This window comes from Haliaeetus albicilla, chromosome 1, assembly GCF_947461875.1.
Source record: "Haliaeetus albicilla chromosome 1, bHalAlb1.1, whole genome shotgun sequence".
Classification (NCBI taxonomy): domain Eukaryota; kingdom Metazoa; phylum Chordata; class Aves; order Accipitriformes; family Accipitridae; genus Haliaeetus; species Haliaeetus albicilla.
The window spans coordinates 51,708,141-51,733,738 of record NC_091483.1 but is presented as its reverse complement, the minus strand read 5'-3'; the positions used below and the strand labels follow the sequence as shown (position 1 = coordinate 51,733,738).

The 25,598-nt window shown below is 39.9% G+C and overlaps 1 protein-coding gene across 5 annotated transcripts in view; it reads left to right on the top strand.

The window, feature by feature from the left end:
* Positions 1–5,375: 5,375 nt before the first annotated feature.
* Positions 5,376–25,598, top strand: part of SLC7A2 (solute carrier family 7 member 2) — a 66,948-nt gene continuing 46,725 nt past the window's right edge. For 2 of the 5 annotated variants that reach the window (XR_011325769.1, XM_069789176.1), the window contains exon 1: positions 12,770–12,988. The gene's annotated coding sequence lies outside the window, so the exon portion shown is untranslated. Of the gene's footprint in view, positions 5,471–12,769; positions 12,989–13,359; positions 13,475–25,598 lie in introns of those variants that run through there. The other 3 variants (XM_069789192.1, XM_069789213.1, XM_069789199.1) reach the window with 3 other exon arrangements.

The window sequence follows — 25,598 nt, the reverse complement described above, 5'->3', positions numbered from 1 at the left end:
GTCTAGAGACCAGACAATCTGCACACAAGAGAGGCTATAGATGTTTTCAAAGCAGAAAAAGCCACACTCCATATTCACAGAGCAAGAACTTCTTACAGAAATACAATGATAGTTCATCAGCTACTGTGACCTTAAAGTCTTACTGCAAATTTATGCCCAGAGAATTGTCTGCTATCCAGGTGTCACAAGAGAAGAAAGCGTTGATCTAGTCATGTGAGTAAACTACTGGCACTTGGCAAAGAAATTTTACCAAATCCTTGGATGCAAATATTTTTGGTGCTGATATAATGCCTCCTTTTCACTCACAGAGCATGGTCCAATTCAAATTTATACATTTCACTGTTAGACATTATAGATAGTTTAGTATGGGACAGGTTGTTGGCTACCACTAAGAGTAAGTGTTTGTAATTTACCTGTTCAGTACATTCCCGAATCTAGGAGAGTTCAAAATCTAGCTTCATGCTATTTGGCAAGAAGTTGCTAGAAGAAATATGGCCACAAAAATGTCTCCTCTACCATTGAACCTCCTGAAATCCTACCACTGTGGAATGACAGTAGGAATATAGAAGCATCACAATGGATGGCCAAGGTTATAAATGTACAATCTGAAGCAGAAATATTCTTTGTGCACTGAGATGACCACGAAGAAATCCCAGTTTATGGCTTTTTAATACATGGCTATCATTGTTAGTCTCCTGCAAAATAGCACATTTGTGGCAATTTCTATGAATGCTAATAAACTTTTATAGCATCTTAGCTTATTTCTTAAACACTACTGATTGTCATACAACCCCAAGGGCATTTGGCTGGCTGCTCATCATGTTTCTGCATCTGAGTCCCATTGACATTTATAGATTCCACTGGCTCAGTCAGATGCTGTCTTATTTTCATTTTTTTCATTTGTTCCCTCCTCTCCCTACAGTCTCACACATTTCCTGGGTGTGGGCTCTTTTTCTTATAATCCATTTCTGAGAGTACTAGTCCTCATAGGACCAGTGACTTTTCAGATTCTCCAGTACCCGAGGTACACCTTTTCCCACAGTTACAATCCTGGAGGATTCAGGATTTACAGTTCAGCTATTTACTGGTACTTAACAGTTAAAGTAGATAAACACAGCCTGAAGGATTCTGAAACTAACCAGTCCTTACTTCAGGTAGCATCAGGGATGTGTAGATATACATCACATCACTGTCTGTATTTCCTGCCTCTCCTTCCTCACCATGGCTGAGCACTCTTTTGACTCCAGTAACATTCTTCAGAGCAGTGCAAGTTCTCTCTTCCTGAACATAGTTACTTTTCTAAACCAAACAATATCCTTTCTCTTTTTTTTTTCTCTCTACTGCAGCTAGTTTCCCCTTTCACTTGGGTGGTGCCAGAGTTAAAACTTAATGGCTCCACTATGAAATCCTGTTTCTTTTTCACTTGCCACTACTAAGGCTTTCTGTTATGGTTTCCTACCAAATTTCTGAAGTTCTGTCATATTGAAGGTTCAGTATTAACAGTTTGAACTCTTCTTCCATTATTTTAGCATGGACTCACAATTTCTCCCTTTAAGCAATCTTGTCTGAATCTAGGCTTCAATTATCCCCTTGTCTTAAGGTTCTCCTGCTTGAATAAAAGACAAAGACTAAATCACCCTCCATTTTCCATACTTGCATGAGCCAAAAGTTCGTAACATATGAGAAATTTTCTGTAAATCTGAAAATGCACGTAAAATGATTGAATCAACTTCTTGACACTGTAGTTCAGACACAAAAAAGCCAACACAATCCTGGTTTGAATTCCATGTAAAAATATACGAAGTATTAGTGCCCTGTACTGGGCCTGGTGACCTCCTATATGAAACAGTCTACAATTTTGTTCATCCATATTCAAGAAATAAGAACTAACCTTGAATGTGTGTAAGAAAAGGCTACTAGCTTGACCAGGGATGGGAAGAACTTACCACTCAAGAGAATACTGAAAGTTCTTCACTTATTGAGCCTGACAAAATGAAAGTGGAGAGAGGATATGATTATTTCCTGCAAACTTATTTGAGGAGGAGAGGGAGGGGGAACTTATTTAAACTAGAGGATAGTATTGGCACTCCAAAAAAAAAAGTGTAAATTGTCTGTGGGTTCACCTGAGGATGAAGCAGGAATATCTCCAAACATCAGAGCAGTGAGGTTCTGAAACACCCTTCCAGAGGGATAACTCAGAGCTTTTGTGCTCTGTTGAGTGGGAAGCTGCTTATATGAATCTGGTTGCGGGGAGCTGTTGTGTTGCATTATGTAGCCTGAAGTATCCATCTTGAACACAGTTTCTCAGTTTTGTGAAAGCTGCAGTATTTCAGGATTTCTCTGGAAAAGAGTAAGTCCTAAGTCACAGGAGAGAGTTGTACCTTTTCTGGCCTGCAGACATTTACTAGGGGTACCGCAACAGCTGCATGACTACAAATTGCACCTTAGCTACTTCCATTAGCTTTAGCTCTAGAAATCTGCTATTTTTAAGCAAACTGGATACCACAAAGCTTGGGACTGGAAGGCCTTAAATACCAAGATTAGTAAGTCATGCTCTATATTAGTTCTGACAGTGAGCAGTGATGAATCAAATTATACTGCAAAGAATTGCTTTTAGACCAGTACAGCCAGTGTCCAACTTGCAAGGGTGCTAAGTTCTATGTCTTAAATAGCATTTAGAGTTGAGCTGCTAATCCCAATAGTTATAGTGTTGTTATAACTAGTTTAGTTCTGTTCTGTGTTGAATGTCTTGCTTCTTTGGGTAGTACTAACACAATCCCTTTTTCTTACACTCTTTTTATTGGGAAATAAATCCAAGCCATGTGTGCTCATTCTTATAAAAAGCATACATAAAAAATAAAAATACGAATTGTCTCTAAATCCTTGTGCTCAGGCCCAATGTTTCCCAGGCAATGTTACAAACATAGACAGTGCTCTCCAAAACTACTTTAGTAATTAAAAATATATTCACCCCTTCAGAAAGACAAAGGACTGAGGGGGACCTTCTGGATCATCATGTTTAGTCCCCAGCTATTGTGAACTACTTCATTATATGATCTTCTTCATAAATTCAGCTAGCTCCATTTTAAGACCAGCTACTTTATTTCCTTCCTCCAAACCCCTCCTACAAAGAATTAGATACTGACTCATATGTCCCAGCCAAAATGTATTCACGGGCTTCTTGTGCCAACATCTTCTTTTGCCAATCTAAACAGTTCCTTTCTCTCCCCAAAAATCACCCTTTGAAATATATGCTGCAATCATATCTCCCATCAGACTTCAATCTGCCAGGGCAAAAACTGTCTTTTGGGAGTATTTACACTGCAGATTGCAGTACAGTATATATACATGACAAGGCAGCATGTGATGAGGGCAGTCTTCCTGTGACAGCTGGCAGCTCTCTGCAGTCTCTTTGACTAGATTTCTCTCTGCAGTTTCCATATACTTAGTATGCTTTCTGTATTGTGTCTTGTGCATCATCATTTTAGCAAATGTAAAGATCAGCCAAAGAATAAGAAATTATAATGCAAACTTAGGTATACACAAATGTATAATGTAAATATACATATATTTTTGCATTTCTGTGCAAGTACAGCCCGCTAACCAATTGAGGGGGCTGAACCAGTGATTTGATTACTATGTGCATATAAAATATTGCAACTATTTTATGTACTAAACCAAGCAAACTTAGTTTGGAAGCTTAGAAAGTCAGTATTGAGAAATTTAACAATCTCAGCTTTTGTGACCGTAATGCTGAGGAGGCTTTTCCATATTCACATTTAAAGCCAAGATTCAATGCTTTCTCCCCTGTAGCGCGTTTATTCCTCCTGTATAAGTGGCTACAGTCGTGAATCAGCCCTGAGGAACACATTCTTCCCCTGAGTTCTACAGGGGTCCTTACGAATGTGAAAACGCATCACTAAAGAATGTGCATCTGTTCGTACTGCTCTAGATAGGAAATGTTCCAAATTAAGCCTTTCCCTCTGCTATTTGAATCACTGGACACGTTACCTTTAACATTAGTACAACATAAGTGACAAAACAAATCCTGTAACATTACCAGAATCACGTCCTCTACCTTCTCAGTGCTTGCAACTCTGAACTCAAATGAGCTTCTTCCACTCCCAATCACAGTTTGCATCCAGCAAACATTTTACTCAAATAAGCTTATTTGGTTAAAACAAGCACTCCAAGTTCTCCCTAGAGTCTCAGGTCTTGTATTTGTTTCAGAGGCCAGTAGAAACTTAGGAGTTCATCAGTGTTACCAGATTTAAGCCTAGGAGAAGATACAGCTCCTCCAGTTTCTCAGTAGTCTCTCATATTGATTAATGAATTTGATAAGTATTGATTAAAGATAGGTTTCCCTCAGCATACAGAATGACATTCGGTCCCTCATCCTGAAGGACAATAGTTACATATGTGGGTGGTTAAAGGGGATAAAGTACAAGTATTGATGCCATGGGAAAAATAAAGTCTTCCATCACTTGTTGCTCAGTTAAGCTCACCACATTTTAGGTATCAAAAGAAGAAAAGAATAATAGTGTATGAATCATACTTGTTATTCAAGAAAATGAATAGCAATGTAAAGAAAGGTGGGGCATACAAATCCATCATATGAATAATACCCTAGATTCACTACCAGCTTCCCCCTGATGGGTTCAAAGAATTTTGCAGGATACATTTTCCACAATCATGTCACCTCTTACTGATGAATAGTAACCGTAGGAGTGGCACAGTTCAAGAGTTTTGTTGGTGCCTGCTATTACATTGTTCAGAAGACTGAACAGAAAGGTCAGAGGTAAAACCCAGTGGCAGTTGTAGGAAGTCATCTAGGTGATATTTTTCTCTGAAGAAAAAACTTCAAAAGAGCAAATGTTATAAAATATGAAGAGAAATTATGTGCAATATCCAAAACATGTTGCATTCTTCCTTACCACTTAAAAATTTAGCTTCATCTCATCAAAAACTAGCTGCAAACATATCATTCTTTCCATCAGCTTCAGAGCATACATATGTATAATGTATACTTATATATAAAGTATACACATGCACACACAGATGAGCAAAGACATCACAATGTACCTAGTCATAGAATCTGTGACATCTATGTAGTCAATTACAAGCCCCAGTTGTAAACATTATTTTCCTTGGGGAATATTTCTGTAATTAATGAATGCCGTTGTTGTGCGGAGATGGAGCAGAGTGTGCTGACATTATGGTTTCCCCAGTGGTATAACCGGGACTGAATGATTCAGACAACTTCCTTCCCACCACGCTAGGCAGAGCTAAACTTAAAAATGTGTCAGTATATATTTATACTCCTTCTTTTCCAAGGGCAGAAGGGCTGTTTAAGTCTTCCACATCTGGCTGCTCTCTCCCACCCTTTTCCTGTGGGAAGTTCTTCTCTCACATCTTCGGCCACAGAGAAGGGGAAGAATAGCTGTGTGGGGGACTACACAGCAACCCAAAGGTCAGTGGAATCTTCCTGGGAAAGCTGATTAAAAGTATTGCTTTACTCTGAAAAGTGATTTTGTAAAAATTTCGGTCAGTTCTCTGAGTGACAGAGACATGCTGAATCACAGGAACTGATTTAGGAAAGATGTAGGTTCTGATAGGTAGGAGCTCTACAATACAGTGTGAAACCGTGCAAAACTAAAACTAATACAAATCATGAAAGTCAAAGTAATAGACTATTAATTAATTAAGACCAACACCATTGATGTAGACACTGCCTTTGGCATTAAAACTGACTGTCTGAAATGTGTGGAGCAGCTCATGTTTCTCACAATGTGTCTACACTGCACAATTGGCATGTAGTGCAGAAGAGCCTGACCAAACTCCAAGAGATCCAAGTTTGCATGTCAGGAAAAATCTAACAGCAGTGACACAAAGCTCTACATGAATAGTTACCAGAATCCACAATCAAAGTCTTGTTTGTTAAAAGATAACCTGAGTATCTTTATATAGAGGTTTGTCTTCAAGTGTGAACTTTTTTTTCAGGAATCCTGGAAGCTCAGTGAGACAGTATCTCTATCTGGTTATCTGAGCTTGCTTTATAAATCACAGGCAAGATACTTTCTCCCCCTCTAAACTGAAAGTTTGGACACTTCAAGACAGCTAACTGTCTGAGGACATTAAGTCACACAGTCCATGGGCTCTGATGATGCTGGGAAAGAAGAAAAGTTTATGGTTCAGAAGCTATTCTGAGCTTGCAGAACTGATAACAGTACCCCACAGCATCACTTTTGCAGGGCCATATTTAGAAGGGAGTTCCAGCTTAAGCCTTAGCATTTCAATTCTGCTGGAACACATCATTGTTCTCTTTTTGCTGCTCCCCATGCCAGACAAACCTCCATTGGCAGATGCTACTTTTGTGCAGAACTCCATCGAGTAATGCATACAATGCATATATGGATAAATAATGCGTACAATTTCTGAACTCAACAAACCCCTCTACACAGATCAGACTGCAAAACTTGCACATATTTCATGTCTTAGACTCAAAAAACAAAATCACATCCCCATCCTCATCTAAGAGATTACCTGCTCCACTCCTTTCAGACAAATTAAGGTGTCAATTTGATGCACAGCTCATGTGGAAAAGTAGAAAAGATGAAAAGAAGCCAACCCTCATAATCCCATAAGGCACATTTCATTCTTTAAATGTGCCAAAAATGTTGTCTGGTTCAGCTTCAGCAAGTCATGTAATATATCTTACTGAGGCAACTCATGTGATTCATTATGTCTAATCAAACCTTAAGTACTTAGGCAAATTCTAACCCCAGAGAATACGCTGAGCCTGTAAACAGCGTCTGTGTACAGGAGACTGTAAAGCAGTGGTTAAAATGTAAGCAACCTGCCGATAACTAACAAAAAAGTATGTTTTCTTTGCTGAGGCTGGGCAAGTTTCTTGGCATGTGTTCCTTCTACTTTTAGAAGTTCCATTGACATGGCCTCAGTTGCTCAACAGCTGAGACCTGCCATAGGTTGCTAGATGTACCTCTTGGTTACCTCAACTTTGTTCACTGGAAAACAGAAGATGATTGCAGCTCTCCTGCCACTCCCCCTTACACTCCCCTTGGTACACCCCCTTGAAGTCTCAAATGGCAGGCCTGCTTTGTGCAGCTGAAGATTAAGTCCTACCAGAACTTTTTTCCTACTGTTATGGAAAAACAATAATTCATTTCTGACTCTACATAGCCAAGATCTCTAAAGAAAATAAACCCCCAAACTGATGGAAAGAATAAAAATTGTCATCCAGTGATCATGTAAATATACTTTTAAAACTTCATACCTTTTTTTTCTGCAAATGGGTAGTGAATTATTAACAGAGATACACTACTTTTCTGTGATTTATTTAAATGCTTTTTTGTTGTTGTTCAGTCTAATAAAATACAGTGGTTTTTATTTATTAGCACAGATTAAAAATACTTCTTGGTGGTTTTTTTTTTTCCTCTGCAAACTTTTTTCCCCTCTGTGTTTGCATTCGAAAAGTTTAAAGGACAATCTGTCCTGCATAATAAAAGCTCTTATTTATCTAGTGGCTGAATGTATTCCAGGCAGCTAAAATGTGAAGGTTCTCTTCTGCCAAGTAACTCTGTCATGACCTGATGGGTATTAACCTGTTTGCAAGGAAGAACACCTTAATTTTTATGGCATTTGCATTCCTAACAGAATCCCTGACTATGAATAACATTGCCATGAATGAGGTGGAGAAGGGGGAGGAGACTAGAGCCTAGCCTCCTCCCTACAAATCACCAGCCAGCACAGCTCATGAGGACATTAAAGGCACCACTAATTACCTTCCTTCACATAAGATTTCCCTGAAAACATTACTAATAGAATTAATGTACCTACCCTTATAGCTAAGTACCCATAAGCAAACTTTATTTTATAAGGTGTGATACATTCATTAGGAATATTGTGTTGCTTAGAGAAATGCATTCTTTCCCTCTCTTTTTCCTCTTTGCCACCCTGCCCTTCTGCTTTTTTGAGCCTTTTTGTATAATGTCTTAATGACCTATAAGTCTGGGCTAATATCCTATATTCTGCTATACACATTAGTTACAGTCAGTATTGTGAACTGGATCTAAAAGCACGTCAGACTCCAAACATCAGGATAGCTGTTTAGAAGTCATCAGGTTTTTCAGTGTTATATTTTATATTATCTTCAGAGCCTTGTTTTCTGAGCCTCCCTTGGATCAAGATGTATGTTTTCCAGGTTTTTCTTTACAATGCAAGAGGAGATTTTCTCCCAAGCTTAGACTCAATGTGTTGAAGAAAGTGTTTTAAGACTTACGATGAGATTGTAGAAATTGGTAGTACTGATGCCTGTTAATGTGGCACAACTCTCAAAATCTCACAAAAATATACAGAGCAGTCTGAAATTCAGAGGAAAAGAGGTGGATATCTCTATACATACCGCCTCCACTATATCATGGATTTCTTGTCCAGGTTCATTTCCTCACCATAGACATAGGTGACCACCCTATTCATTCTCACTGACTGGCCATTATTTTTTCATACTTCTACCTAGTTATTTGGTTTGGTGAAAACCATTTAATAGCAGACTCACCCGCTAAGACTGAAAACTGGGAAAATGAGGCTACTTTAAGTGTTTAAATGGAAAATTACATATTTAAACTTCAAGATTTTGTTTATTCCATGTGTTCATTAAGTATATTAATACTTATCTCTTCAACATTTCCTCTTGTCAATACATACCACAGGATACTCAATACTCAGAATAGAAACAATTAAGAGAAACAACCTAGTGAAAAACAGAAAGGTGAAAGGAATACATTAGCAGGAATATGTTAACAGGGGAAAAGACTATAATTTACAGAATGAGAACCCAGTCCTACATTTCTATTGCATCACTCAAGTAGAAGATTGAAGAGTGGGGAAAAAAAGAGGATGAGCCATCATTTTTTTACCTTTGTTTTGTATATGTGATACAAATCTCATTGCTATTATCAGCTAAAGAATGGGGTGGAGAATTGTCATTTTGTATTTGTGCAGTAACAGCACATACAGTGCAGCAATAATGAGCAGGGTAACTGGAAATTTCACAGAACTAATTTTGTATCACAGATTTGGAGAGACTAACTTGTTCTGTTGCGCTTAATTATTTTAGCATCTGACTGCTGGCATGTGATGTAGTATAATCACATAGAGGACTTAGTACAACTTTCATATTTACAAATTCAGTTACTCTAAAAGTACCCTTCATTAGTAGTCAGAAGATTTTATGCATCACACACATCATTTATTGATACGGATTAGAACATTTAAGTCAAAACTGTTGTCCTGCACACATGGCAAGGACAAGAGCAAATAACATTCTGATTGCCAACATTTTGGTCGAATAGGCTTCCCATTAGTAACATAATTGCTCTGAATAACTGATGTACATCATGAAAAAAATCTTCACTGTACTGTTTACGTTAATGATGTAGCTATTTCTTAGCAGGCTGTTGACACTCCTTACTATACCTGAAATGTCCGGAAAGGGAAGATGAGAAATTCCACTGAGAATTTAAAAGTAAAAGTAGTCCAACCACATGGTAACACAACATGAGTGTTTAAGGGAATGGTCCATGGTTTATTCTTCTGCAGATAAACAGAAAATTGTTCAATCCTCTGAGCTGTAAGTTCGCTTATGTAGTGCTAAGTCACTAAACAGTCACTCCCCAAATATGTTTGTTCTTATTTCCTCAGATTGGCACTCTGCATGATCATATGAAGAAAGAGACTCACAGTATGAGAGCTGAATCAGACTTATAGATGCTTGGCTTTTTTCAGATTTGCAGTTCTGAAAACATTTCCCCGTGGAAGGAGAAATGCAAAACCTAGTCAGTTTAAAGATGAAGTTTGATCCACTTTTGAAAGGAGCTATACAATGTCCTAGTCTCAACAAGGACAACAAAGGTACTTTTAAGTATTTCCATAGAGCAGTCCAGGCAGTATCTAACAGTGTAGTGATGGCTGCAGGGATCTCATTCACCTGGACTCATTCTTGTCTGTTTACCTGTAGTCATGGAGATACGGAGCTCATTGCTGACTCCAAACATGCCCAGGAAGCTTTGGTAAATAAACAAAAAATTATTGGGCATGTTTGCTGTCAGCACTGAGCTCCATGACTCTACTGATTTCTGATCTAGCTGGCTTAAAGCTGGACTGTGAGTATGTTTGTGACCTGCAGTTGCACATCTGACTGTAGGATACACACATTCCCTGTGAGGCTGCAAAACCAGCCAACTGGAGTAACTGCTGTTTGCTTTAATTGTGTGATACATTAGTACATACTAAACATTTGAATCGGAACTGATGCATTTACAAGTGGCTACCGATAAATTGAAGGCTGACAATCTCAATTTGAGGCCTCCAAAATGGGAACTGTTCCAAAAGCAGGCACTTTACCTTGGCTGCACAGTCAGTGGGAAAGGACTTTCCACTGAAGAAAAGGAAAGCTGCAGCTGTGCAGGATTACCAGACCTCCCAGAAACATGCTTGCTGAGGTTTGTGACACTCTGCTGCTTTTTATAAAAGCAGTTATAGATCTGTCAACATTTCAAAGCCACCACACTGACTGAGCAAGCAGGGAAAGACATTTCAGTTGTTAACAGATCAACATAGTATAATTAGGGCTGAGATAATACCTGGCCATTTCTCCTGTTTTAGGCGGTGGCATTTCAGGACCCCATTAATACTGGATGTAAATATTTAAAATTCACACTTTACAGGCAGTATGGACAGAGGAAGACATGCTCATACACATGACTGCTTCAGGTGGAATCTTCACAGAAGAAAAATCCTTTGATCTAATAGCTGAAACCTACACTATTAGTTTTTTTAACTGTAAGGAATATTATTATTCATTGTGGAAAGAACTGTATTTAAGACAGATAACTCCTTGTCTGAAGAGCAAATGACATTTAGATCCAAAAAATGAAACGGAAGGGAATATATTCAATCTGTAAGTCCTTTACAAAAAAAAAAGATGGAGATCTAGGGGTGCTGAAAATGGTCCAGACCTTCATGGGCTTTGCCTGCATCCTTGACAGAATATGGCATTAGTCTCTTCAGGAAATTGTATGGATGTAGAGTGGGTAGAAGCACTGCAGGGCTGGTATAAAATCTTTACGGAAATATGTTAGCTTTATTTTTTTGTGAAATGTAAGCTAAGTAACTAGCTTGAACTGAGGATAGTTGGCAATGATATGTGATCGCTGGTCTTTTTCAAATATTATCTGAAGCAAATTTGAAGCCCTGTTCATAGAAATTTACACAAGACTTTAGCAGTGAAATGTTAGTTATATGTGATCCACTGATAGCACAAGGTTTGGGTATCATGTTAAAAAATTTGTTGGAAAGTTGTGACCTAAGCAAAAGAGTTAGGTTTAAAGATGTCACATAAAAACTCAAAGACAATGAAGGATTTTTTTCACAAGTCAGCTGTATCGTTAGTTCTGGTGTTCATGGAACAACGTCTGTTTTCTTAAAGGCTACAATAATGATACATGTATGTGTGTATATGCATATATAATGTATGTATGCATGTATATATGCACATACACACCATATATGGTGATGGAACACCACAGAAAAGAGACGAGCAGGTCCACAGCCAAAATTTTTAAAGGTATTCCCAATGATTTGATGTATTCGGATTACAGAGTTGAAAGGAAAGGACTTATGTAAGTAGAATATACGCAGGGAGAAAGAGATGATGATTGTAAGATTTACTCTGGCTATTCTTAATGTTAGTTATTCTTAGCGTTAGCTATTCTTAGCCTAAGACTATTCTTAGCCTTAAAATGAGTTTTTTTAAGATATCTGGCCCAGGGGAACAATTTGAATTATTTAGGCTGAAGGAGAGAGAGAGGCACAAAACCTCTCCAACCTGTGGACAGCTAGGGCTGCCAAGTCCCAGGCATCTCAAACTAATATGGCAAGGCTCGTAGGAAGAGGCAGTTTATTAAGCTGATTGACAACACCAGAAAGAAAAGAAGCATCGTACATGTGATGGGCTGGTGCTGTATCCCATCCTGTGGCACTTTTTTGCTCCTCTCAGCCAAATTTTGCCTACGATGTATCCCCAAAGCAACTTCGAAACGTGATGTGGTAGGACAGCGGCAGCGGCTCTTTCCCCTTCGTTCCCACCGCTCCCTGGAGCTTGGTCACGAAATCCCACATGGAGCAGGGCATGGCGCGCCAGCCCACCGCATGCTCCTGAAAGCTGCCCTGGAAAATCCATCCAGCGAGCGGTAAAGGGCAGTTCGAAGGCAGCCGACTCTCGGCAGCCGTTCCTGCCGCCTCCTAACGCAAGGCCAGGGGAGGCATCCACCCACACGCTCACCCGCCTAAACCTGTGTGGAAAATTGTTTCTGAGGAGGGATCACGAACCCGCCGCAGGTGCTGTTCGCACGCAGAACGTCAAAGCACTCGGGGTAAAACTGGGTTCGAAAACCCCGGTGATTATTGGTAATGAGAAACGGGGGAGAGCCGCGGGTGGGACTTTAGCGGTCGCTCCTCGACCGTTAGGAGGTGCAGGGGGTTCTGTAACGGCCGGGGGGGCGGGGGGGTGTCCGTGACGGCTCCGAGGCCGGCACCGGCCTCAGCCGCGGGGTCGGGGCCGCCCGGCCTCCCTTCCCCGCGGGACACGGCGGGAAACACGGCCCGACCCTTCAGGGAAGACCCCCGCCTCCCCGCTGCGCCACCGCTCCGCTCAGCTGAAGGGGGGTGGCCTGACTCCTGAGGGGAGGAGAGGAGGAGAGGAGGAGAGGAGGAGGGGAGGGCGGGAAGGGGGTCGGCGAAGCGGGGTGGGGTTTGCCGGCCCCGCACGTGTGTGGGAAGGCCGGGCATGGGGGCTTCCTGAGGGGAGGAGCGCCCCGGCTTTCGCCGCTGAGAGGGACCCGCCGCTGCCTCCGCACCTCCGCGCAGCCCGACCCGCCGCCACCGCCGCCGGGAGCCGTGCCCGGGCCCCGTAAGTAGCGCCCTTCTCTCGCCTTTCCCTTCCTCGGCACCGGGTGGGCGAGGGCGAGGGGGAAGCGCCGCTGCCGGGGCCGCTCGCCTGGCTCGGACGCGGGGGCGAGGCGTTCGCCGCCCGAGCCGGGCGAGAGGCCCGGGCGTGCGGTTGGAGGGGCTCTGCGCCCCCGCCTCCGAGGGGGGCTCCGAGGAGTTACTCTTCGTGCCGGGCGACTTGCGCGGGGAGGGAGGCCGAGGGCTTCTCTGCTGCCTTTCAAAGCCCGCCGTGGGGGAATCGGCGCTGACCCTGGTCGCCGTCCCCGCCAGCGCGCGGCCGCTGCAGCCGGGAGCGGGGCGGGGGGGGGGGGCCGCGGACCTGGCACCCGCGGGCAGAGGCACGAGTGGGTGCCGGGGACAAGGGGACAGGCGCACCCGAAGGCTGCTGGGCGAGAGGTGTGGAAGCTTATTTGCTGGCCCTGGAGTAGCATCTGCCGCTACTGTAAAGGTATGGAAGCGTGGATGGCTGAAACTGCCCTCCCTGGGTTTCCGACAAGCTCGCTCAAGCACTGACTTTGCAGTGCAGGTTTTTACTGAATCAAAGGATACAACTGCAATGCAACCTCGGTTCTTCAGTGCATTTTGAGAAGCTGGGGAAATCACGCTTCGGTGGAGAGCATGAAGTGGGTGCAGGTTCCTAATGGTTGTAAAGCATGTTGAGGAAAGATAAGGTTCTTCCCTTCTGCTAACCTTGCATGTTTAAATATAGACATGTGTTTAAAGTATATGTCATCCAATGTGTAATGCTACTGGCAGCTGGAGAAAGCTAGTCCAATAAAATAATATTTTAAATTTAACATATCCAAAGCAGCAGAACAAAATCTGTAGTTTTAAAATACTGGTTATGGCTTGAGATTTATGATACCATTTGGATGATAGAGCATTGTGGATCTGATGCAAGTCTTGTGTCTAGGTGAACTCCATTAATTCAGCTGAACTGTACTAGTTTTGGGGGAGTGGAGGATATCCCACCACTTGGTTCTGACAGTGAGTGTAGTTTCTGCTGATTGTTATGCCAGTCCTTAACACATCATTCCAGCAAAAGTAACTGACCTGTGAAAGGGATAGAAGTTTCCCAAAATTTGGCCCCAGTTGTGAATGGAAATCCTTCAAGCCCACCCTCTGCTTCAAGTGTATTAATACCTAACATGTATTTATTTTAAAAGCTTTCAAACACATTCATCTTTGTATTCTTCCTAATTAAAACCAAAACAAATACATTGAAAGGCTTTCAGATGTTTCAGAGGTGGAGAGTGTGAGACAGGGAATCATGGCATATAGAACTTGTATGTATTGAAACAAGTTGATGGTAGTTTGTTTATGCTAGAAAGACAAAACAAATTCTATGAAAAGTTCATGTAGACACTGTGGAGATGCAGTACACAGTGGATCTTGGATTAGAATTTGGATTATGCAGTGTGGAAAATGTTTTGAGTTCCGGCTTGTGTTACCTAATGGCATTAAAACATTAAGATTGACAGTAAAAATAGGCACAAGGCCTATACAAAAACTAAACTTGTTTTCATTGACATCTATAATGTACTATATAGTCAGAAAAAGACATGATGCCTGCCCTACTCCTCTAAGCAGATATCCATTGCTGCAGCTGATTCCATTTGACACTACCCCTGTCCGCATAATTCTTCTAAACCCTGCTGGGCGCTGATACAAATTGGGACAGGAATAAACCCCACAGAGGCATAAGTAGCTGTAATGGTATCTTTTGAAAGGTGAAGTGACTTTTTGGATTAATGTCATACATTTTCAGTCCTATGCCACATGTTCTGATGAAGGTTATCCATGCATGGAGTAATCTTCTGTCTAACTGATGTTATTAAAATACAACTTTTGATTCTTCAGACTTGGATGAAGACCGGGAAGTTTTGATGCAACAAAGTTTTGATCTCGAAGCTCAATGTGTTGGCTAGTGTGTGCATGCATAAATGGTCTGACCAAGGCTCTTGACCTCAGTAAAAATGTACTTGATAAGATGCATGAATATGTAGCTGCTTCTAGCTTTGTACACACAGATTAAATCAAAATCAGTTTCAACTTTCTTAATAAAAGCATGTATTGAGCATACCTGTATTAGCGATCTGTCTTTCTATAATTCTAACTTTTTTTTAAGCTTAAGGTTCTAGTTAACAAGGTACTTAAGGATGACAATGAATTTGGAGTCAATGTGTTAAGTTTTGATGCCATTTATTAGCTGCTTTATGGGGATATTTGCTATATGAATACATTGGAGCAGTAAGTGGCAGTGAGTACAGAAAGATAGGTAAGATAAAAGGAGAATAATAATTTAATTATTCTTAAAACTTACTTTTTTCACTTTCTAAGTGTTTTGGCAACAATGTATTTTGAAGGAGGAGGTTTCTGTTTGTAAATTGGTGGTTGCAGATGGCTGTTACAGTGACTAAAACTAGGCAGATCTTCTGGGCAGGTATGTTGGATACAAGGATCCAGCAGCTTAGAATCCCTCTAGGTGGAGATAATTGCAAAAACCCCATGTATCTTAAGTGAAAAGATGTGAAACTTAATTTTACAAGTGTAGGGACCAGAAATGGGATGGACATTAACTCTGCAACTGTGGGAAAAACCCCACACATCAGCTTAAGTCAATGTGGTCTTTAGCTTGCTTGAAAATGCGCATTGCTTCTACCTTTCAGCTTGCACGCACTGCAGAGTAACTGAGAAAAGTTGTGACATGCGTTCATTGCAAAATGAGATGTATTGAAAGGTGCTGTGAAGATTTAGTTCCTCCTTTTGTGCCTTGGCAGATTTTTGTTCATTTTGCAGTGGACTTGACAGTGCTTAAGACAGAGGCGAATGAAGGGGAAAGACTGCAAATGATAAAAAAAAGAGCTTAAGCCAAATCTAAGTTGTCATAGCAGTTATAAGATCATAAAATTCTCTCAGCTTTACTCATTTACCTTTTGATCATCTTCACCTGTGTTGGTTCTATAGTATTTTGGCATCTGTCCATCATGATGCAGGTATCATATGACACAAGCCTCCCCGCCCCCCCCCCCCCCCAACAAAACATGGCACGCTTCCCTGGTTTGCCTGCTGTCCTGTTTTTACCAGAATTCTCCCCAGCTCATAGGATGACATACCTCAGGGTAGAACCCTTTAGGGAATTTTTCTTTTACATAGGCAATGTTAGGTAGGACATTAATGTAAAATATAGCATGCATTGTAGGCTACCAGTCCTGTCTTTGAATTATTGCTCATTTTTGATACTAGAATGAGCAATTTTCTGCCATTTCTTTTCCCTTCTTCCCTCAGGTACTTCCCAGGCAGTTAGTGATCTATTACTGCCATATAGCCAAATATGTAGAAAGCAGTTTGCAATGTCATTTGTATGCATATTTGTGACTTTAAAGCAGAACTTCCTATATTCACATTAGCTTTTTACATACTAAGATATTAAAAATTATTTTATATGCTGCTGAAATTATTAAAAAGTATATAAAAATATTTGGGTTCATGTTTCTGTGTCTAAAAGTTTTCATGTATCTGAAAGTGCTCACCTTCATGACACCTTTACCATTTATCACATTGCCTTTGATCCCTTAGTGTCACAATACAATTCTGATCCTTAGTCTTGTCAATTCTTCAACCTTCTGTGTGTTGTCTGGTTGTGGTAAGAATCACCTTAATGCCACTGGTTTAGTAGCTAAACAGTTTAGTGTTGGTAAATCAAAGGACAGGGCTGTTGGAAGCAAACTGAGCTTTCAGAAAACGATAAACGTGTCCTCGTCTCTGCTGGGAAAAGCATTTGTGTAAGTGATCTGCCACTACAACTCCAGTGAGAGTTATAAAGGTTACTAGTAACAGTGGCTTCTGGGATTCCTAAGTTTAGTCATTGCTGACAGTCATCCAAGATCCTCAATATTATCTTGCCTGATCTCAAAATTGTAATTTATCTGAGTGGATGTACTCCAAGGGGAAGATAATTTAGAAATGCACTGAATGTTGTCATTGTCTTCACGAGTTCCTGCGTAGGATTGCATATGTGTGGAATGAGAGATTTCTGAATGTATGTAGGATACTGATGGGGAAATGTATCGCATGTGCTTGACCGTAGGATAAGCAGTTTGCTCAGGACATCTTGTTCTACACAGCTGGAGAAGAAATGCACCATTACCTTGAATAAAGCATTCTGCTTGCGAGATGATTGTTGCACATCTCTTAATGTCGAGATACAATCTACAGCAACTTTGTACACGGATATCCTTTAGTTCCATCAGTCTCACTTGACCATGAACCCCCATAGAAATGAGGGTGGGCAGGTTGTGACAGTCTAAAAAGTTGACAGTCTAATGGCTGGTGCTGGGTCTGTGTTTATTGACTGTAACTAGGGGAGAGGTGCTACTGGAATAGCATACATAGACAATTGTCATATCTATGCTTTCTTTACTGTGGCCATTAAGATTCTGTCCTAGACTGCATAGACTCCCATGTATGTGTGATGGTTGTCTATATATGTACACACGCTGCCAACATATGAAGAACTAAGAGATAAACTAGAGTGGAATATTAGTATGGTTAAACCTAATAACAGAGGCCCTCACAGATAAAGTATACCTCCATTCACATATCATAAAGTTAATAGAATCCCCCCCCAAAAAATCTAGCCTCTCAAAATGTAGCTCAGACAGCAATGAACTTTTGAGTGGTATAGAATAGCAATGGGAAGGACACCTCTGATAACAGCTAGCTACTCTAGTTTGGGTTATGGCTTCTAGAAACAGCATGACATTATCTAGAATTAGTTTACATGAGAATCCAGGCCACAGGATGACTTCTACAAAGCTTATTTTGGAAGGGTAGGATGTCTTACTAGTGTTTGAATGGCTGCATGCATCTGACAAGTAGAAGTAAACCAGACACAGAGGAAAAAAATGGAGGAAATGATCATGTGTAAACCATCACATTAGTCTCATGCTTGTTCACAGACTCTGGTTCTTCTTCCATCTCACTTTTTCAATTACCTTTTCCTACCACACCCAATAGCTAATGTAGGTGACCCATAAAGACCTCCGTGCAGTTGCTAGAAAAAGGTGATGTTTGGTGCCCAGTTCCCTATGACAACTCATCAGAAATGCAGTGGAGTGCACACAACAGCTGCTGTTTCTGATAAGTAATCAGAATGGGCAGAGTCAGTGTTGGTGATTCAGTGTTACGCTGTAGTCCCCTGTATCACTAATGGCAGGGTGGTTTTGCTTCTTTGTGATAGTAACATCAGTTTTTAGAAGTCTTGCATGGCTGTTCTCACTAAATTACCTCATTTCTGGAAATGATTTTGTCAGGTGTACTACCAGAAAGGGATGGTACTTGATTAGATTCATCCAATTGTGCTGGTTATTGGAATTTTGGTGAGCAGCAGTTTATCTGCTGTAGAAAGATGACAAAATGTAGAAAGATATCAACTGACAAAATCCAAATAAATAAATTTTCTTCATAGATCTTCTGCAGGGAACATAACTAGGAATCATTTGTCAGTTGAGGTTGGACTGAAGGAAAAAACAAACTGTACCAAGTGATTTTGCCAGGCTTTATACACAACGTTACCTGTGCTTTTTGCTTTCCAATATAAAGTGATTTTTTTTTTTTTTTGAGAAATGTATGGAATAAATTTATTTTTGCTTTAAAGAACATTCTTCTTTATGTGACTCTTTTTGGGGGGAGGGACTTGGATTCAATGAAACCAAATCTTCATTTCCTTTACTGTGAAAACAGTGAATGATGTGGATAACCTGTACTATCGCTGTGTGAATTCATGTAGCTAATCCCTGGTCCTTGCCCATTTTGTTTGAGTTTAGTTAATTCTTTATCTGGAGTTTGATTGCAAACTGTTTGACAAGATGGGAAAGCAATTGTGTTTATTTTATTTTGTTTGTGCAGTACCATGTGCATTGTGGTTATGTAATAAATAATAATTGAAATGGAATTTGGAAAGGATTATTTATTGTCCTCTTCTCAGTTTCCTTAGACTGAGAAACATCTCCATATTAGTTAAGGAAAATGTAACATTTGGATATCATGAAGATATCTGATTACTCCCATGAGGACTTAAATTAATTCCTCTGAATTCACTGTTTATGAGTGATTTGGTGTAATATGGATTTTATTCTGCCCTTGAATGTTTTTGGACTATCATGCAGCTGAGAGAAAACAATGGGATGTGACTTGCCATGAAATACTTTCAGCACTGTGAATTAGATGAAAAAGCTTGTGGATATATAGAATTAGCATGAATGTGTCATTCTTTTCAAAGGTGCAGTGCTTCAGTGTGCTTTTTAGAAGCAGTAGTTTAGATGACTAGGCAGTATTTTTGATCCTTGTAATGCTAGTCTAACTTGTTTTAAGGTTTAAAGCTAACAGTAAGTATTTGAGTGCAATCAGTCACAGAATTTAATTGCTCTGTTCTTCTGTAAGGTTTCAAAGAGAGGGAGAACTTTTAAGGGTAGTACTGAAGAAGTATGTATCACGAAACATCAGGTTTGTTGTGTGGAAATTGTAGGCCAATTCTTACATGTTTTTGCAATAATGGGTATATGGTAATTTATATGTTCTGCTGTTGTTTTTCCTCAGCAATATGTTTTTAGAAAATCTGAATACATCACACCTATGCACTGCTTACCAAACTGTGTCCACTCCCTTTCTTTACATAGGCTCAGGGAGGGGCCCTGAGAGGTTTCTGCTAAGGAGGGGCCATTCTGCAGAGGTAATGAGGTCTCTTTCTGTGTGAAGAGGGAAGTCTAGAGCTGGGGGTTCCTTCAGCCATGTTTGTAGAAGGTGCATCTTACATCTATGAATCTGTTTTTCAAAAAAATTATTTTTCAATAAGGCATGAGTATGCACTAGGCAAATTGCTATGCTGACAAACTAATAAGAGAAAAACCACAGTTGTCTAGAAATAGATCAATAAAAAGTTCCAATATAAAATTCAGTGATATGAATTACCAAGAAGCATGCAGTGCTTGGTTAGAAATACTATAAAATTTGCATTTACAATATTCACTGTCAGATGGAAAAGTCCAGAGAAGTTGAAATTAGTACTTCTTAAAATACCATCTGTAAGGAGACTGAACTATTGTATCTAATAAACCTGCTCTGGGATTTTCACTGTTTGAAGGTGACCTATGTATCTATCCTTGCCATCCCTTGAAAGGTGTCTTATTCTTTCTGTTAGTTTAATTCTGTGCCCCATTCTGAATTGGCCCACATAGTTACTATGAATAAAGATTAAAATATGTTTTCAAGTTACTTCATAAAGTACTTTGACTCTTAAGGAAGCCTCAAAGGTGAGTTGCTGTTCCTCATATTCTGACAGTGCTGTCTTTCCCATTTCCCAGCTTATTTTTCAGTGCAATAGAGACTGCTACACTTCATGTTTACATCCATTCATGTGAAATAACTTGATGGTTGGTAGTGATTTGTGATGGTGTAAACAAACAAACTATGCCTACAGCCCCGTAACCAGACCATGCTGGAGATAAAAATGTTTGGCAATAGACTTACGGAGATGAAGTATTTTTCCTATGGTGCCTAACTGCCTTCTCCCAGTATTTATATTTTTCTGCCTTCTTGTCCAGAGCCAAATCGATTCTTGTCATTTGCCCATTTATGTGAAAGATCTAAATACCTGACAGAAAGTAAAGTCAACATCCTTGTTGGTTTTCAGTATCCAAATGCCTGAAACCAAATCTAGCACATCTAGTAGGACTTTTCTTGGCATATAAACAACTGAGTGGAATTTAAGCACATTAATCATATTTAGTTGCGATGATATGCAGAGCTCCCCATATTGCCAAGCTCTCTGTTTTCTGCTCAGAGAAATACATGGTTGGTGCAACACAACATCTAGGAAAAAACTGAGAGAGAACATTGTATATGAAGGACCTTTTGGGTCATATGGAGGCTAAACAGTGGCAAACTTACATTATACCACTTATGTGGCAAAAAAAAGTATTATGAGGTTCTCTGTGGTAGATTGTTTTCTGTAGCAGTGGTGGCTGAAGATGAGATGCTGCATAGGGAAGCAATGGTGATTCATACAGTGTTCGCTCCTGAGAGTTTGAACCGGTTTGTTTAAGGCATGTGGTAGATCCAGGTCACCTGAGACCTTCATGTTTTCAGTCACGTCTTGCATAAATTCTTGTGCTGCATAGAACTTAGGTTATGAACTGTATCAGGTCGCATCATTCTCTGTCTTCCATGAAAACTAAACATGTGTTGTAAGTAAAACATTCAGTGCTAGCTTGCTTGCATATTCTCAGAACATTAGGAAGAAGAGCATACTTTGTGGTCTTTGGTTTTACTCTTGCTGACTTGCTAGCAGAAATTTCCTTGACAATAAAATAAATAGGTTAGAACAATCCCACAGTGGACACCAAAATTATTTAAATACATCCTTCTGGAGGAATGAGTTGTTCATAAATATGTTTTCCCATATGGAAAGTGGTGTGACTTCACAATTAATGTATTCTCTGCTTCTTTCTTTGTCAAGTATGTTCTATTATCTTTTTAAACTAAAAGCAATACAGTGTTAGAGTTAAATATTGCTTGTCTGTTTAGTAACAACAATAATAATAATAATTTAATTTTGCTGAAGTGCATGATAGACACATCAGAACTTGAGTTCATGGATGCTTTAGGCCAAGGTCATCATGAAGACTAATCCATGATCTTCCACTGCCCTCCCCACACATACACATACTCCCCAAATCATACATTTCGATTTTAGACCTTAGTTTTATTGTAGCTCTGCCAATCACAATATGATTTTCATATATGACTTTCTTACCACTCTTGCTTTTTGTTAATTTCTTCACCTCTGTTTAGTTTTCCCTACTTTCTTCTGAATGTCCAACCTCTGAAATTGAATTAGAAGAATTAGAAGAAGTTTTCAGGAGTTAAAAAGTAGATGTTCATATGTCATTTGGAGAAATCTCATTTGTGCCATGAAAGCGCAACTTTCATCATGGTGATAGAGCCTGATACTGAAAAATACCATGTGGTAGCAAGTTATCATTTGTTATGAGGTGTTCTGGTAGAAGGACTATCTTACAGCAGCAAGGTATTCACTGTCTGATTTTTGCATGGTAGAGAGAGAAGAAACTAACTGAGAGGGAAAAATCAGCCCTGTAACATACTTTCCCTAAATGAAGGAAATCTGTTCTAATTGTTTCAACATTTATTCCTTAGTGGGACACTGCTTCTGGGTATCCAGTCCAGAATTGTTTGCAGTTTCCCATGCAATGTCCAACTATTAGAAATATTTTATTAGACCATTTTAATTTATTACATGCATGTGCCTTATTCTGAGGCAACTAGTTTCAACACCAGACTCAATAACCCCATTTTGTATTTCTAATTGTCCCAGATATAAACTTTTATAAACCTTCCTGCAATTTTGTAGTACTCTGTAGAGCCTTCTATGGTGTTTAATTGCCTATATACTCCACTTCATTAGTTGTCTAAGCAAATAATTTTGGATTTGTATTAAATAAGAGGCTTTTCTTCTATTTGACTGTTTTTCTGTCTTGTGTGGTAACAGATGGGTTGCACTTAGTTCAATGAACCAGATGCAAGAAGAGCAGAATTTGCAGTAAAATACTGTTGATGTTGCATTTTTATCCACACACAATAAATTAAGTCAGCTTTCTGATTATGTAAGTGAATGTTTACACTATTTCATTGTAACTAACTAAAATGTATCCACTATGCTCTGTGAAACAAGTAGCTTTCCCAGTCTGGATGGGCTCATATGTATAGTTTGTGTGTTTCTTACTGAAGCTGCGTCAGCATAAATAGCTCTTGTGCTCCAGGCTGCTATCTCTGGTTCCTGCTTCAGTAACCATCCCTCTGTGCCTGCACAGCTGTTTGTGGTACTGTGCAATGAACTGAATTAAGAAACTAATTCATTTTTTTTCCTTGGGATACTTTTGATTAAGGATCAGTTCCCTGTTCCAGTTTATCACATGGCCACACACATGGCTGTGCAGCCACAACTAAGGGATAGACACAGAGGAGAGAACAGACTAAGCAGTACGAGCTGCTTAAATTGTACCACCATTGGGAGAAACTATCAAATATGCTCCACATAGCTGTAAAACATACAGGTTTTTTGTTTTTCCTTCCTTTTAGATCATCATCTTATTTATTTATTTATTTATTTATTTTTACTGGAGAAAACATTAGTTGCAAAACTTTGGTCATAGGAACATGTTATCCCTCAAACTTTTGAAGTAAGTTTAGGCATTTAGAATCATACTTTTCCTGCACCATAGGACCTCCTGTAGAGTTCAGTTCCATAGTTTCATTCCTTTGGACAGGAGCTAAAGAAAATAATAAATTTTTAATCAAGAAGATATCACTTACCAAGTGCATTTTTGCCAATGCTCTTTTAGACTTGCTTGGTAAATGGCTTGTATGTGAAACTGTTTGTTTTTTTTTTATGAAGGATTTTAGATAGTTCCTACTTTGCATCTGTTACATCTTTACTATAACTGTAGTTCCATTACTGCATATTTGACCTCATACTGATCTCTGTTTGTCATTGTAAATGGGGAATATTTCCATAGGAACCAGTGAAATTACTGAAGTTGCAAAACATCCCTCTTCTTCCCTCCCTGCCCCAAACACTCTCTCAACTCTCATTTGCATTTATTAGTAGGCTATTATAAGCTGTCAGAGTTCTTCAAAATAATTTTCTAGTGCCTGTTGATGAAAACATGCAATATTACAGTATATTTATCCAAACAACTGTGTGATGATTAGTACAAATTACTCCGGTAGAAGATGGTGAGGGGGATAAGTATTCCTTTAGTCTACATCAGGGAGCAATGAAATCCAGTATTTTAGTGTGGCTGCAACCTAACAAACACAAGTGTGGGTTTCAATGTTCCATATGGTTTCTAAGGATTTGATAACAAACATCGCTGATAGCACATAGTCAAACAGTGAGTTGGTTTAATTGCAACTGTTTGCAAATGGCAGAAAGGCAGCAGAAGCACAGAATGATGTGAATGGTGCTCATAGTGTTCCCCGGACGGACAGCTTGGAGTTGAAAATGGTGGCTGGAGAGAAGCCTGGAACTGTAAGCTAAGCAGCTCACTCCTTGTACTTTGACTTCTGCTATGTTCAGGGAAACAGGACTCTGGAAACGCACAGCAGGGCATGTGAGATACACAACATCATTGAATTTCTCCACCTTGCTGGAGGAGATTGCAAACCCTTGAAAACAGATCATCTGAGTCAAAAGGGAAAACTGTAGTAGTTGGTGGAGCATCTGCTTTCTAGGGAGACAAGCTTGTGAGGGCTGTGCATAGAATCTTCTTTGATGTAAACAAATGCCTTGAAAAATTCACCCAAAAGCTGGAGGAAGACCTGAAACAGTGGTATATAGCAATTTTATTTCCATACTACTTCTGAGAAGTGGCATTCAACTAGCATGGCTGCTGGCTTGAAAGTGGAGAACTTTTGCATTTCTCTTAGTAAATTTAACAAGTGGGATTTCAGGAACAACAACCAAAAAACATCCACAATTGGATAGGCTATAGAAATTGTCTGCCTGGATGTGGAACTGGGTCAGCCAGGGAACTTGCGTAAGGCTGAATATTCTACTCCGGAGGCCCAGAAGGGGAAAGGTTGGATTGCCCCATCAGAAATACTGCAGTCCTTGACATTAGCATTTTTTGTGACTGATACTGTTCTGCTGAAATTTATTTGGCTTGGTTCAGTATTGCTGGTAAATTGGGTAAATTACTGGGCAGAACAGAAAGATAACTTTTTGAGTATGGACTCTGAGGTAGGAGCCATTGCAAGAAACACGTTTTCTTGCCTGAAGAGGTGAAGCTTGATATTGTATTAGCCTTTGAGAAATGGAGAAGTGAGATATGCTTCAGACCAAGAAGAGCAAAACACTGGTGTTAAAATCCCACTCAAGGCTGCAAAATGTTAAGCAGTATATACCATGTGTTCAAGTTGATGTTTCAGGATACGATCCCACACTGGGCTGCATGGTGAGGAGCAGCTGACCATCCTAAGCAGTGAAGAATGGAAATCACAAAAACGTTGCTCCCATCCTGTGTGGGTTGTTTTGCTGGCCTTTGGTATTGATTTGACCATTTAGAGAGGTTCTCTTCATTCCTTGTATGTATCATTGAAGACCTATATCAAGAAAGCATGTCTGAACCTTCAGCCACTTCTGGGATCTTGCTCATTAGTTAAGACAATATGTCAGCATTGTATTGTGTTTTAGACTATGGGAATTCAGCAATGTAATGTTGGAGAAACTTACAAGTAAAAGAGATCCTGGCTGATACAGAGTGTGGGGGTTTTTTGTTTTCTGTAGTGAAACTTAAGTTGTCAAGCAAGTCAGCATCCAAAGACTAAATGATTCAAAGAACAACCAAAGGACTGTTTTTGTATGAGGGGGTGTGTGTGACTGTTTTATGTGTGACTTCAGGCTTGTACACTATAGCAGCTTGGTTTTGGATGGTAGGAAGAAGATACTGCCTGGATGCCTGCTGCAGCCCGTTTGCTATACTGAGACATAT